This window comes from Hippopotamus amphibius, chromosome 9 (genome assembly GCF_030028045.1).
Source record: "Hippopotamus amphibius kiboko isolate mHipAmp2 chromosome 9, mHipAmp2.hap2, whole genome shotgun sequence".
In the NCBI taxonomy this organism is placed as follows: domain Eukaryota; kingdom Metazoa; phylum Chordata; class Mammalia; order Artiodactyla; family Hippopotamidae; genus Hippopotamus; species Hippopotamus amphibius.
Window position 1 is genome coordinate 2,562,673 of NC_080194.1, and position 13,838 is coordinate 2,576,510.

The following is a 13,838-nucleotide window of genomic DNA, read 5'->3' on the forward strand; positions in this document are numbered from 1 at the left end:
ACACGTTTTTGTGTGCCCTCCAAGAGTGGAGTCCCTGTTTCCCCCAGTCCTGTGGAGGTCCTGCAATCAAATCCCACTGGCTTTCAAAGTCTGATTCTCTGGGGATTCCTCCTCCCATTGCTGGACCCCCAGGTTTGGAAGCTTGACGTGGGGCTTAGAACCTCACTTTAGTGGGTGGACTTCCGTGGTATAACTGTTCTCCAGTTTGTGAGTCACCCACCCAGCATTTATGGGATTTGATTTTAACGCGATTGTGCCCCTTCTACCATCTCATTGAAGCTTCTCCTTTGTCTCTGGATGTGGGGTGGTTTTTTTTGGTGAGTTCTAGTGTCTTTCTGTTAATGGTTGTTCAGCAGTTAGTTGTAATTCCGGTGCTCTTGCAAGAGGGAGTGAGTGCACATCCTCCTACTCACCATCTTGATTCTCCCCACCCCCCCCAAATCTGTTTATTCTGATGACTACTGAGAAAGGTGTATTAAAGATTTCATGTTGTGATTGTGGATAGATTGATTTATCTATTTCCACATGTAGTTCTGTCATTTTTTGCTTTATGATTTTGAGATTGTGTTTTTAGGTGCATACAAATTTAAAATTGTCATATATTTCTGGTGATCTGAACCTTTTCTTATTATGAAGTGATCCTGTTTACCACAGTAATGCTTCTGCCTTTAAGTCTGTTTTGTCTAGTCAATATAGCAACACTAGACTTCTTTGAGTAGAATTTGTATAATTTATTATTCCATCTTTTAGTTCATATACATGCCTTATAATTACTGATATATTTGAATTTACAGCTACCATCTTACTTTGTGCTTCCTATTTGTCTCACCCATTATGTGCTTTTTTTTAACCTTACTTTTGATTCAGTATTTGTGTGTGTGTGTGTGTGTATTACATCTTTCCTCCCCCTCACTGACTAGCAGTTTCCATATCTGTTTCTATTCCTTTAGCGGTAACATTAGAAATGACAAATTCCTTTCTCAGTTAATCCAAGTCTAAAATTAGTCAATATCTTTACCCTTCTCTTGAAAAACACACTTAATACCTTAATACACTTTAATTCCATTTGCCTTCTTTTAAACTTCTCTGTGATTGTTGTGATGCATTTTTAAAGCATTATATGTGGTCCCTCATTGACTTTTTCTAAATGATCTACTTTATTAGGGTGTCATTCACACCCAATAAAATTCACTCATTTTAAGTATACTGTTTGATCAGTTTTGACAAATGCATATTAATGCACCACCACAATCAAGACATAAGAAAGTTCAACCCCAAAATTCCCTTGTGCCCTCTTGCAGTCAGTCTCCTTCCCCAAACTCCAGAATTTGGAAACCATTGAACTGCTTTCTGCCTCTATAGTTTTAACTTTTCTAGGACTTTGTATAAATGGAATCATAAATATGTAGCCTTTTGTGTCTGGATTCTTTTACTTAGTTGACCATTGATCGTCATTCATGTGGAATGTATCAGTGGTGTGTTTCATTTTATTGTTGAGTGCTCACCATTCTTTTGTATACACCCAAATTTCCATCTCATATCCTTTTCCTTCTGCCTGAAGAACTTTTTATTTAATATTTCTTGAAGTGCAAGTCAACTGATGATAAATTCTTCCAGATTTTCTCTAGATGTCTATTTTGCCTTGTTTTTGAAAGGTGTTTTTGTTGGCTTTAGAATTCTAACTTGGTAGTTTTTCTTTCAGCAATTTAAAGATTTTGATTCACTGTCTTCTGCCTTATATTGTTTCTGATGAGAAATCTGCCATAAATCCTAATTTTTTCCTTTATGTATAATATCTCTTTTCTCTAGGTGCTTTTAAGATTTTCTCTTTATCACTGGTTTTCAGCAATGTTGATTATTATGTGCTTTGGAATATTTTTCTTTATCATTATTCTGCATGGGGTTCATTAAGCTTCTTATATTATGGATTTATAGTTTTCATCAAATTTGGAAAAGCTTCAGCCATTTTTTTCTACAAATATTTTTTTATGTCCCTCCTGGCCTTTTCTGAGATTCTGATCACACATACGTAAGGCACCTTGACATTGTCCACAAGTGACTAGATGCTTGCTTATCTTTTCCCCAGGCTTCTTTCTTTCTGTGCCTATTTGAATAATTTCTAATTCTATGTTCTCAAGTTGTCTGATTGTTTTTTTTTGCAATGTCTAATCTGCTATTAATCCCACCCAGCATATTTTTATCTCATATTTGTATTTGTTCTCTCTGTATGGCCCTTGGCCATATCTTTTATTTTATGTATTCTGTTTTATCCTCATTGTATTCATGTTCTCCTTTACATCTTCAAACATTTTTATAAGACTTATGTTTCAAAGTCTTTGATGACTAATTCTATTATTGCTGGGTCTGTTTTTTATTGATTGATTTCTTTTCTTCCTGGTTATGAGTCATATTTACCTGCTTTTTTTTTTCATGCTTAGTAATTTTAATCTGATGCTGAATGTATCGGTCAAGGGCCAGTCAAAGAGAAACCATATCAGTAACTTTAACAGGGACAATTTAATATAATTAATTATTAGCAAGTAAAATATGATGAATTATTAAAAGGGTTGTAAAGGAGGACTCTAAGGGATATAAAAATAACAAATTCAGGAAGTCTGACTTCCTCTGGGGCTGAGGGAGAGTAAACAAGGAGGGAATTAAGAACTTGGAAGAGGCATCCCCCACACCTCCTGCTCAGATCCAGACCTTGTTGGAGAAGATGTGGCTGTCAGAGGAGAAGAAATTTTCTAAAAACTGTGGACCAGAGAGTTCCATAACAGCAGTCCACTATTTGGCTGAAAAACTCACTAGAGCGTGTGGGGAGAGGGGGTTATAGCTGTCAAGTGGCCAATAAGCTGGGGTACTGGTGGGTCAGCATAGGTGTGCAGGAAGTGGCCTGTTGGGTTTCTGGAAAACTTTTTTTTTTTTTTAAGAACTTTTATTGAGATACAGTTAACAGACAATAAACAGCATATATTTATAGTGTACAATTTGGTATCCCAACCTCCCAATTCATTTCCCCCCAACCCTCCCTGCTTTCCCCACTTGGTGTCCATGTGTTTGTTCTCTACATCTGTGTCTCTATTTCTGCCTTGCATTTCCTCTTTCACAGTTGTTAGTATTTGCCTTATGTATTGAGGTGCTCCTATATTGGGTGTATATATATTTATAATTGTTATCTCCTCTTCTTGGATGGATCCCTTGATCTTTATGTAATGTCCTTTCTTGTCTCTTGCAACATTTTTTATTTTAAAGTCTATTTTATCTGATATGAGTATTGCTACTCCAGCTTTCTTTTGATTTTCATTTGCATGGAATATCTTTTTCCATCTCCTCACTTTCCGTCTGTATGTGTGCATAGGTCTGAAGTGGGTCTCTTGGAGACAGCATGTATATGGGTCTTGTTTTTGTATCCATTCAGCCAGTCTGTGTCTTTTGGTTGGTGCATTTAGTCCATTTACATTCAAGATAATTATCGACATGTGTGTTCCTATTACCATTTTCTTAATTGTTTTGTTGTTGTTTCTGTAGGTCCTTTTCTTCTCTTATGTTTCCCGCTTAGAGAAGTTCCTTTAGCATTTGTTGTAACGCTGCTTTGGTGGTGCTGAATTCTCTTAACTGTTGCTTGTCTGTAAAGCTTTTGATTTCCCTGTTGAATCTGAATGAGATCCTTGCTGGGTAGAGTATCCTTGGTTGTAGGTTCTTCCCTTTCATCACTTTAAATATATCGTGCCACTCCCTTCTGGCTTGTAGAGTTTCTGCTGAGAAATCAGCTGTTAACCTTACGGGAGTTCCCTTGTATGTTATTTGTCGTTTTTCCCTTGTTGCTTTTAATAACTTTTCTCTGTCTTTAATTTTTGTCAGTTTGACTACTACATGTCTTGGCATGTTTCTCCTTGGGTTTATCCTGCCTGGGACTCTCTGTGCTTCCTGGACTTGGGTAGCTCTTTCCTTTCCCATGTTAGGGAAGTTTTCAACTAGAATCTCTTCCAATATTTTCTCAGGTCCTTTCTCTCTCTCTTCTCCTTCTGGGACCCCTATAATGTGAATGTTGGTGCGTTTAACATTGTCCCAGAGGTCTCTTAGGCTGTCTTCAGTTCTTTTCATTCTTTTTTCTTTATTCTTTTCTGCAGCAGTGATTATCACCATTCTGTCTTCCAGGTCACTTATTCATCCTTCTGCCTCAGTTAATCTGCTATTGGTTCCTTCTAGTGTATTTTTCATTTCAGTTATTGTGTTGCATACCTCTGTTTGTTTGCTCTTTAATTCTTCTAGGTCTTTGGTAAACTTTTCTTGCAACTTTTCCATCTTTGCATCCAGTCTTTTTTCAAAGTCCTGGATCATCTTCACCATCATTATTCTGAATTCCTTTTCCAGAAGAGTGCCTATCTCCTCTTCATTTAGTTGTTTATCTGGCGTTTTATCCTGTCCCTTCATCTGGTACAAAGTCCTCTGCCTTTTCATTTTATCTATCTTTCTGTGGCTGTGGTTTTCAGTTCCACAAGATGAAATACTGCTGATACTGCTTGATTCTGCCATCTGCCCTCTTGTGGAGGAAGCTATCTAGGACGCTCATGCTTCCTGATGGGAGGGACTGATGGTGGGTAGGGCTGGGTGGGCAGAGCTCAGTTAGATTTTAATCCGATTTGGTGGGCAGAGCTCAGTAAAACTTTAATCAGCTTGTCTGCTAATGGGTGGGGCTGTGTTCACACCTTGTTGGTTGTTTGGCCTGAGGTTACTTAGCACTGGAGCTTACAGGCTCTTTGGTGGGGCTAATGGCGGACTCTGGGAGGGTTCACACCAATGAGCACTTCCCAGAACCCCTCCTGCCAGAGCCCCTGTCTCCTCGGTGAGCCACAACTGCCCCCCACCTCTGCAGGCAACCCTCCAACACCAGCGGGTAGGTCTGGTTCAGTCTCCTATGGGGTCACTGCTCCTTCCCCCTGGGTCCTGGTGAGCACACGTTTTTGTGTGCCCTCCAAGAGTGGAGTCCCTGTTTCCCCCAGTCCTGTGGAGGTCCTGCAATCAAATCCCACTGGCTTTCAAAGTCTGATTCTCTGGGGATTCCTCCTCCCATTGCTGGACCCCCAGGTTTGGAAGCTTGACGTGGGGCTTAGAACCCTCACTTTAGTGGGTAGACTTCTGTGGTATAACTGTTCTCCAGTTTGTGAGTCACCCACCCAGCATTTATGGGATTTGATTTTAACATAATTGTGCCCCTCCTACTGTCTCATTGCAGCTTCTCCTTTGTCTCTGGATGTGGGGTGTCTTTTTTGGTGAGTTCCCGTGTCTTTCTGTCAATGATTGTTCAGCAGTTAGTTGTAATTCTGGTGCTCTTGCAAGAGGAAGTGAGCGCACATCCTCCTACTCTGCCATCTTAATCTTATCTCTGGGTTTCTGGAGAACTTGTTGCAGAATGAGTGCCACTAGGCCTCCAAGACACCATTGATAGATGTGGAGATAAAACACAGCAGAACCAGGAAGAGAAACTCCTTCCTCAGCAATGGTTTTTCAGTGACACCTCCCCACCTGTTCCAGCACTCCTTAAAGACAAAATCTAATATAGCACCAATTGGCAAAGGAGACAGGTACTGGGGGGCCAGCTCCAGTATCAAAAAGCAGAGCAAAGAAGGTGCATTTAGAGCCAAGAGACACTCACTTGCATATGGACATTGTGCATTTTCTCTTGTTGGATGCTATATTTTGTTGGATTCCTTTATAGAGTGTTGGAGTTTGTCCTGGGACACAGTTAAGTTACTTAGGATTCTTCTGATCCTTTCAAGGCTTAATTTCAAGGCACTACTAAGTTGTGACACTTCTAAGGACTCTATCCAATATCCCATGTACTGTGAGGTGTTACCACACTATGTGGTGAGAACATGAACTATTTCCCTCTCTGTGTGTACTCTTGGACTTGTTTAGTCTGCTACTTTCCAATGAGTCTTTCCTGCCCTTGCAGAGTTTCACCTCATGCATGTGTAGACTAGAAATCAGCCAGAGACTCAAAGGAACCCTCTGCAGCTCTCTGGGTCTCTCTCTGCTTGTCCCTTTTCTCTGGTAACCTGCCTCACAAATTTTAGCCACATCAATCTCCCTAAACTGTGATGTCTGTCTATTTAATTCAGTGAGACCTCTGGGTCTCACTTTGGGCTGTCTTTGCATCATCCCTCTCTGCACTGCAGTCTGGAAACTGTCTGCAGGCAGTTAGCTGTGACAATCACAGGGTTCATCCCATTTGTTTCTCTTCTTTCAGGGAACAGTCCTGTGCTGTTTGTACAATGTCTAAAAACAGGTTTTTTGGGGGATACATTTCCCCACTTATTTATGGTAGTAGGGTTAAGTCCTGCAGCATTTAATCCTTCCTAAGCAGATGTGGAAATCCCTTGTCATGCATTTTAATTCTATCTTTAAAAAAATCCTCTTGATGTATTATTTTTTATATAATTTGATGCAGTCAGTACATGATTAGATTTCCCCATATAGTTATCACTTCATTTCTTCTTCCATCTCAGACCTTCTCTCTAGAATTCCTTTTTATTTCACCATTGTATAAGGTTAAGTGAGGGTCTGCTGGTGGCAAACTCTCAATTTTTGTATATCTGAAAATATAAATGTCTTTAATCCTTTATGTTTCAAGATATCTTTTCTGCGTGTGGAATTTTGGGTTGCAAGTTATTTATTTTCTCAGCATGTTAAAAATAACATTCCATTTTCTTCTGATTTCCATGGCTGCTGATGACACTCAGACATCTTCCAGTTGTGTTCCTTGTAAGGATAATCAGTACTTTCTTTCTGGCTGCTTTAAAGGTCTTCTCATTGACTTTGGAGTTTGGAGTTTTACTACGATGCATCTGGATGTGGGCTTCTTTTTATTTAACGTGCTTGGATCCATTGACTCTTGAACCTGTGGGTTTTCATTAGTTCTGAAAAGTTCCAGCTATTAATTTTTAAAATATTGCCTCTATTTCATTCTCTTGCATTTTTCTTCTGAAATTTGAATTAGCCATAAATTAGGCCTGCTGACTCCACCCTTCATTCTTCTTTTTTTTTTCCCTTTAATTTTCTATCATTATGTATTTTGTGCTTAATTCCAGATAGTTTCTTTGCAATTATTTTTCAGTTCATCAATTACTTCTTTAGCTATGTCTCATCTGGTTAAGTATGCTCATGCAGTAATTAATTTCAGTTACAATATTTTTTCATTTCTAGATGTTATCTTTCTTTTTCAAACATGTTTAGTTATTCTTTACTGTTTCTTGTTCCCTGCACATATTTTGAAACTTATTTTTTACTTCTTTAAAAATAGCACACACTATTATTTTAGAAATTCTGTGGTAAGTTCAGTACCTGAAACCTTTGCAAGTCTGCCCTGTTACTAGTTGTTTCTGTTGGTTTTCAGTCAAATGCATAGTTTCCTTGTGTATTTGTTTACTTTTGAACTGTGGTTTGCTTATTTTCCTCGGATTTCTATTTGTGGAAGACCTGGGATTGCAGAGAGTTCTTCCAAAGAGTATTTTTTATTTTTTGCCTCTGCCAGGCCACTGGGGGCACTTCCTTGTAGCAACCACTGTAAATTAAGGTTTTGGTTTGTGGAGTGTTGGGACCACCCAAGTGGTGTGAATTCAACTTGGTTGGTTACAAACTTGTGTAAGGGATGACTGATGGTTCCAAATTCTCAGTGGTTACTTTTTCCATTTTCCACTTAGTGCTTAGTTTTAGGACATTCCATTTTTCTATTTTTCTTGCAGTCCCCATGAAGGAGAAGGTTGTTGACATTTCTCCTTTGCCCTTAATGTGAGAGCGCATCCCCTTGAAGTCTTGGCTGTTTGAGCGGAGTAAATCCTGTCAGACTCCCCATCTTGGGCAGACCCTGGGCTTTGTCAGCTCTTGCCTTACCTCTAGGACACCAGGAAAACCAAAGCTCTGTTTCACAGGGTTCAGTAAATGCCCTTGGGGTAAACACAGTTGTTACTCCCTGTACCTTTTTGGTTCCTGCCTCCATTCAATGCATTTTTCACCTTGTACATTATTTACTTTCTTGGCAGCTTATCTTACATTTAAGAAGACTTTTTCTCATTTTGTCTAGATATTTTAGTTGTTTTCAATAAGAGGGTCACCCCGGGTATCTGGTACTTTGTGTTACCAAAACTACAGTACTGGGGTCACACTCAGTATTCCTCTTCAGTACCTACAACATCATAGGTTCTATGCTAGTATTTAGCAAATAACTGAATGAACAAGGGAATGAATGAAGACATATACACATGGTTTGGCTGCATGAACTGTTAGCCAGCCTAGAAACACTGTGAGGTCACGGTCCTGGCCTGTTGAGTTCACCACTGTCCCCAAACTGTTTATAATGATCCATGCTAATGTTAACTGATCTTGACTCAGAGTGGCCTAGAGGCCATGGGAAATCCGTTCTCTGTAGTGATGCTTGCTTGCCCTGGGCAGAGAGCAGCTTTCCAAATCTCTGGGCCTTTGGGGGTGATTGGTTTTCATATGGTGGGGATGGATTTCAGTGACCCTTCTTCCACTCTTCTCCTGGCTCCTCTGGGCGTTTAGCTGCAAATCTGCTTTCGCAGTGCTGGTTTCAGTGCTGTGATCCAAGTCCATGCAGCTCAAAGTGTGCTCCATGCACCAGTAGCGTCTACATCAGTTGGGTGCTTGTTAGAAATATAGAATCTTGCCCTTCCCCCAGGACTACTGAATCAGAATCTTCACTTTTAATAAGATTCCCTGTTTGTTCATGTACACATGAATGTTTGAGAAACACTGCTCTAACCCAGAGCATTCCACCACGAGTGTGTGCAGTGAATGAGTTACAAGTGTGCAGTGAGCACCTGATTCTTACAGCCTTCAAGTGGCCATGTAGGATGACCAACTCACTTCCGTTTGGCTGGGACTTTCCCAATTTTAGCACTGAAAGAACTACGTCCCAGGAAACCTCTTAGTCCCTAGCAAACTGGGATGATTCGTCCCCTTACCAGACAGGGCCCAGGTACCCCTATGGTTCCAGCAGATTTCACGAGGAAGAGACACATCTGGTACCACGTTGGGCTGGGCTGGGCATCGCTTAAGGAGGTGATTTGCCACCTGGACACCTGTGGCAGCAGTCAGCTGCAGACCCCTGTGCTCCCCATGGTAAGCAAGGGGCCCCTGGACTTGCAAGGGGAATTCACATTCTTAGTGTCCTAGAAGCATGGTGCCCAGTCCAACATGGGTCAAGTCATGAACGTGGTGACAAGGAAGCTGGGTGTGATGTCCAGGGTGGATGATCTTTGGGAGAAGGTGGCAAATCCCTGTCTTTACATCGGGTAGCAACTTCAGCCTTAATCTTTTTAGGTGATGTGCACTTTTAGTAGCACCCATGTTAGCTGCTAGAAGAAAGCTCTAACAATACACACACACTCTGTAAATTAGAACTTCGTCATTATTTTGAAATTCTTGATATGAAATGTTTGATTGTATTCACAATCCAGTCACATCATCACAAGAAATTTCAACATTACATTTGTCAAAGAAAGAAGAGGAAGAGCTGTTAGGTTCTTTTTAATATAATTTCAAGTGTTATACATTTTTGAAGGGTATTAAAATGGTCTTACATTTTTTATCATGGACTCGGTGAACAAAAGTTTCCTCTGACAGTGACGTTCAAGAATTTCAAGAGCTCATCATTAAAAAGCCCGCATCGAGAAGCGCATATGACCATTTCACACACAATGCCTGATATTAAAAAAAGTGTGTTCATGGAAGAAGTATGTTCAAGTTTCTCATTAAATTGTTTGAAAAGATTTTATTGGGAAGTACTTTGTTTTTTACATAGTCAATATTTAGTAGTTTCCCTATTACTTTGTACTTATTTTTCTTATCAAAGTTATGTGAAGAAAATGTAATACAGCTTTTCATCCAGTTCCTTATAGTTGCTTCCTAGTTACCTCCAGTTTATCCCCAGCTTGCTGTGCAGATCTGATTGACTTCTCTGTGTGCAGAGGTGTGAAGTCCCTGGAAAATCTGGCTGTAACCCTCTGAACTGCCCACTTCTCTGAACTGACTCGGGCCCTCTACATACTGGGAGAGAGAACACGGTGAGTCACTACCCCCTCCAAGAATCCCTCTCCCACCTCTCCTCCCTGCTCCTTCTCTGTGAGGGACCCCTTCTTTACTGAAAATCCCAGATACCTCAAGTAGTTGCTATGGTAACGCTCATGCAGTGGAGGGGCAGGCCTGGCCTGACTTGGGGATGAGCTTCCATGGCTCAGCTGCCTCTCCTTTTCAGGACACAATTATGATGGTGGGTAGGTGGGATCAGGGCACTCTGGGGCGGACCCAACTTCCCAGAGGCACGGGACCGCAACGCTCAGAGCAGCAGCAGACGCGCCCTCACCTGGGGTCCCCCAGACACCCAGTTTCCACACTTCACAGAAGGCCTCTGGGTCTCTCTAAAGGTTAATTCATTAAAAGCCCGCACCCTGAACACAGTGGTTTCACATGACCTTTCTTCTAGGGCCCCAGAGGTACTTCTTACCTCACCCCTTACACTGTTAGCTTGAGATTGACCTTGGCCTGCAGAGCTTTGGAGTAGACTCAACTGGTTCACGTAGTGTGGGCTGTGTGCCTAGGCTTTGGAGTCAGAAAGATGTGGATTCAAGGCTTGGCTCTGTCACGGACTGGCTCGGGGATCTTGGGCAAGTCACCTAACCCCCCTGAGCCTCAGTCTCACATACATGGGATCAGGATATTAAAGGCCCATCTCATAAGGTTGCAGTATTTGAGCTCATACTTTATCAGGTGCTCAGCCCGGCTCCAGGCGTGCAGTAGGCACTCGATTAATGAGGATTGATGTTATTATTATTTCCCCCTTGCCTCCCTGAGTTGTTCCTTTCTTTTCTTTCCTTTTCTTTTTTTTGCAACAAATCCTGCCAGGCACCTGGGGTTCAGGTGGCTGTGACTTCTTTAGCTGTTCGTGTAAGCCTGACTCTCAAAGAAAACAGTCTCCCCAGGCAGAAAAAAAACCAAAACTTTGTGCACATAAATCAATAATTCTGCACAAAGTGAGGGTAATTAATAAATGAAACCACTAGGAAATACCCAAGAGAACTTATTATAGAAAAGAACAGTAAAACTGTTACCTAACACTCTGAATCACATAACCAGAGTTGTACTCACCTCAGGGGTTTGAAGCTGTGTTGCACTGGCCAGTGGTGTTTGGTGACCAACTCTCCGGCTGCTCTCATTGTATCACGTGGCAGGAGGGGAATCTGGTCTGTCTGCTTTGAAGTTTCTTATTTTTTGCAGCAGACTAAAAATTAACAATTGACTTATGACAAATAGCATTGATATTATTGTTCTTGCTGCTTTCTAAGCAGATTGTAATGTAGCCAATTAGGCTCTCTGGGAAGCAGGCATTAGTGCACAGGGTGTTTACTGGGGAGGGTCTGTGGGATGAGCACCCAGGGAAGGGAGGGGGAGGAAGTAGGATTGGGGGGAGGGAGAAGTCAGGCCCCAGGATGGTCCAGGCCAACCCCGAGGCTGCAGCTACTGTGGGCCTATCGCAGTTGTCTGAATGGGCCGTTGGCCAGGTCTTTCTCCCATCAGCCTCCTTGGTCAGTCCTGGGCTATGCGAAGCGCGTGACCTCTGAAGGTGGCTCTCCGCAGCGGGTGGATGTGGAAGGGGCACTCCCGGCAGCAGGGGCACCGAGCCCTTCCTTGAAGGGAGAGCTGGGCTGCACATCTCTGTGTTCATCACAAAAGGTAAACTGAGGCTGGGAGTCTGGCGCTTGCTCACGCTGGATGTCATAGTGGCTCCTCAGGCACATCCACTTCACCCCACAATTTAGCAACCCCCCAAATTAGAGCTTAGCCTTCTTCTTTCATCCATGAGCAAACTGGAGTTCTGATTGGGAAGGACTTGCCAAAAGTCCCCCAGCAAGTTACAGACAGAATCACGCAGCCAGCCAGTGCCCCCTTTCAGGTCTTGGCTCAGATGTCACCTCCTCCAGCAAGCTTTGCTGGCCCCCCAGGGCTGTGTTTGATGTTCCTGTATGAACGGCCCACACCCAGACCTCAGAGTCTGGTCACTTTCCTGACTCCTCACTAAGCTGTGAGCTTCTTGAGAGCAGGAATGACGAACGAGACAGCGGCGAGGTAGGGACTCACCTTGGGAGGCACGAACGAATGTACCTAGTTAGGGTCCTTGACACCTTGGCCCAGGGAGTCTGGCTGGGCCCAACTGTCAGCCACTCATGGAGAGAAATGTCCCTGGCTCCTGAGGAACAGACCTCCAGGCTTTTTCAGGTTCAGGCTCAGGAAACTCAGAATTGCTTTAAGCCCACTTCTCAGTTCCTGCATCACTGGTCCATGCAAGGATATCTGGATGGATTTCTCTGTTACTTCCCTGTCCCACTTCTGGGCTCCTTCCTCTCTACCTGATGTGCTTGACATACTTGCTTTTATTTTTATGATTTTATGAAACCTGCGAGGGTGAGTCAAAAATGATCCGCACTCCAGTTACATATATAAAACCTATAAATTCTATAGCCAGAGTGCGGATCATTTTTGACTCACCCTCATATATTATTTTATGGCATGTATTTAATTTATGTAAATAGTATGATGCTAAAAGCCCAATTCTATTTTTTTCCTCTCCCAACATTGTGTTTTTAAAGGCCTATCCAGGTTCCTGTATGTGCCTCTAGGCTGTTGCCTGTAATTGCTGTATCCACCACGTTCACCCATCCCTCAGCAATGGAGGTCTAGATTGCATCTCAACTTCCTCGCCCCTTTCCCCCCTGCCTCAAACAACCCCGCAGTGGAGAGCCTCGCCCTCCCCTTCCAGATCATTCTGACAATTTCTTTTGGATCTATATCCAGGAGGGGATTTCTGGTAAAGGTGTATACGCATACTTAATTTGACTAAATAGACTTTCACTTTCCATTCTTAAAGGACCCTGCACGCATCAAGCCTGGGGGCTCACTCGACTATGAACTTTCCCAAAGAGACGATTCTAGAAAATAATTAAAAAAAAATTTTTGGAAGCGCTTTGTCAGCCAAATAAAACACAGGAGATGGATTCAGCCTACTGGTCTCCAATTTACAAGTTGGAGGCCCAGACCAGAACTAGCCTTCACCTTGACCCTTGCATGCAGAGGCCATGCATTCCTGACATCTCATGTGTGTCTCTTCAGGGCAGGGTCTGTGTCCACACTAACAAGCCTTGAGTGAAGCTTCGGCCCCTCCTCAAATAGCCCCTGTGTTGGAGCCCCGGACACAGGTCATGGATGAGTTCTGCGTGTGGTGAGCCAGAACCTTAGACGCCGCGCTGACCTTAACCTCTCTCTCAACCCCAGTCTTTTGGGCCCATCACCCATCAGAAGAGATGAGATTTATCTGGCGGGAGGTCCTTCCTGCTGGCAGCCCATCCCTGGAAGCTGAGGAGGGGGAGGAGGGGGCTGGGGCTATCTTAGCTCAGGCTGCCGTAGCACAATGCCATAAACCGTGTGGCTTCTACGCTTGCTTCGCACAGTTGGGAGGGCTGGCAGTCCGAGAGCAGGGTCCAGCGAGGTTGGGTTCTGGGGAGAGCCCTCTCTTGGGCTGTGGACTGCCTGCCTGCTTTGGTTGTGTCCTCACACGGAGGAAAGAGAGGGTGGCGGAGCCCTCTGGCCTCTTGTAGAAGCACGAATCCCAAAGCTCCTCCCCCAAGCACCATCGCATCGGGGATTAGCTTTCACTATGTGGGCTTTCGGGGGGGGGACACATTCAGTTCCTAGCAGGAGCCCGAGGTGCTTGCTCCAGCTCCTCCAGCAAAAACAAAGGCTGTTGTTGCTCTGATTCTCGT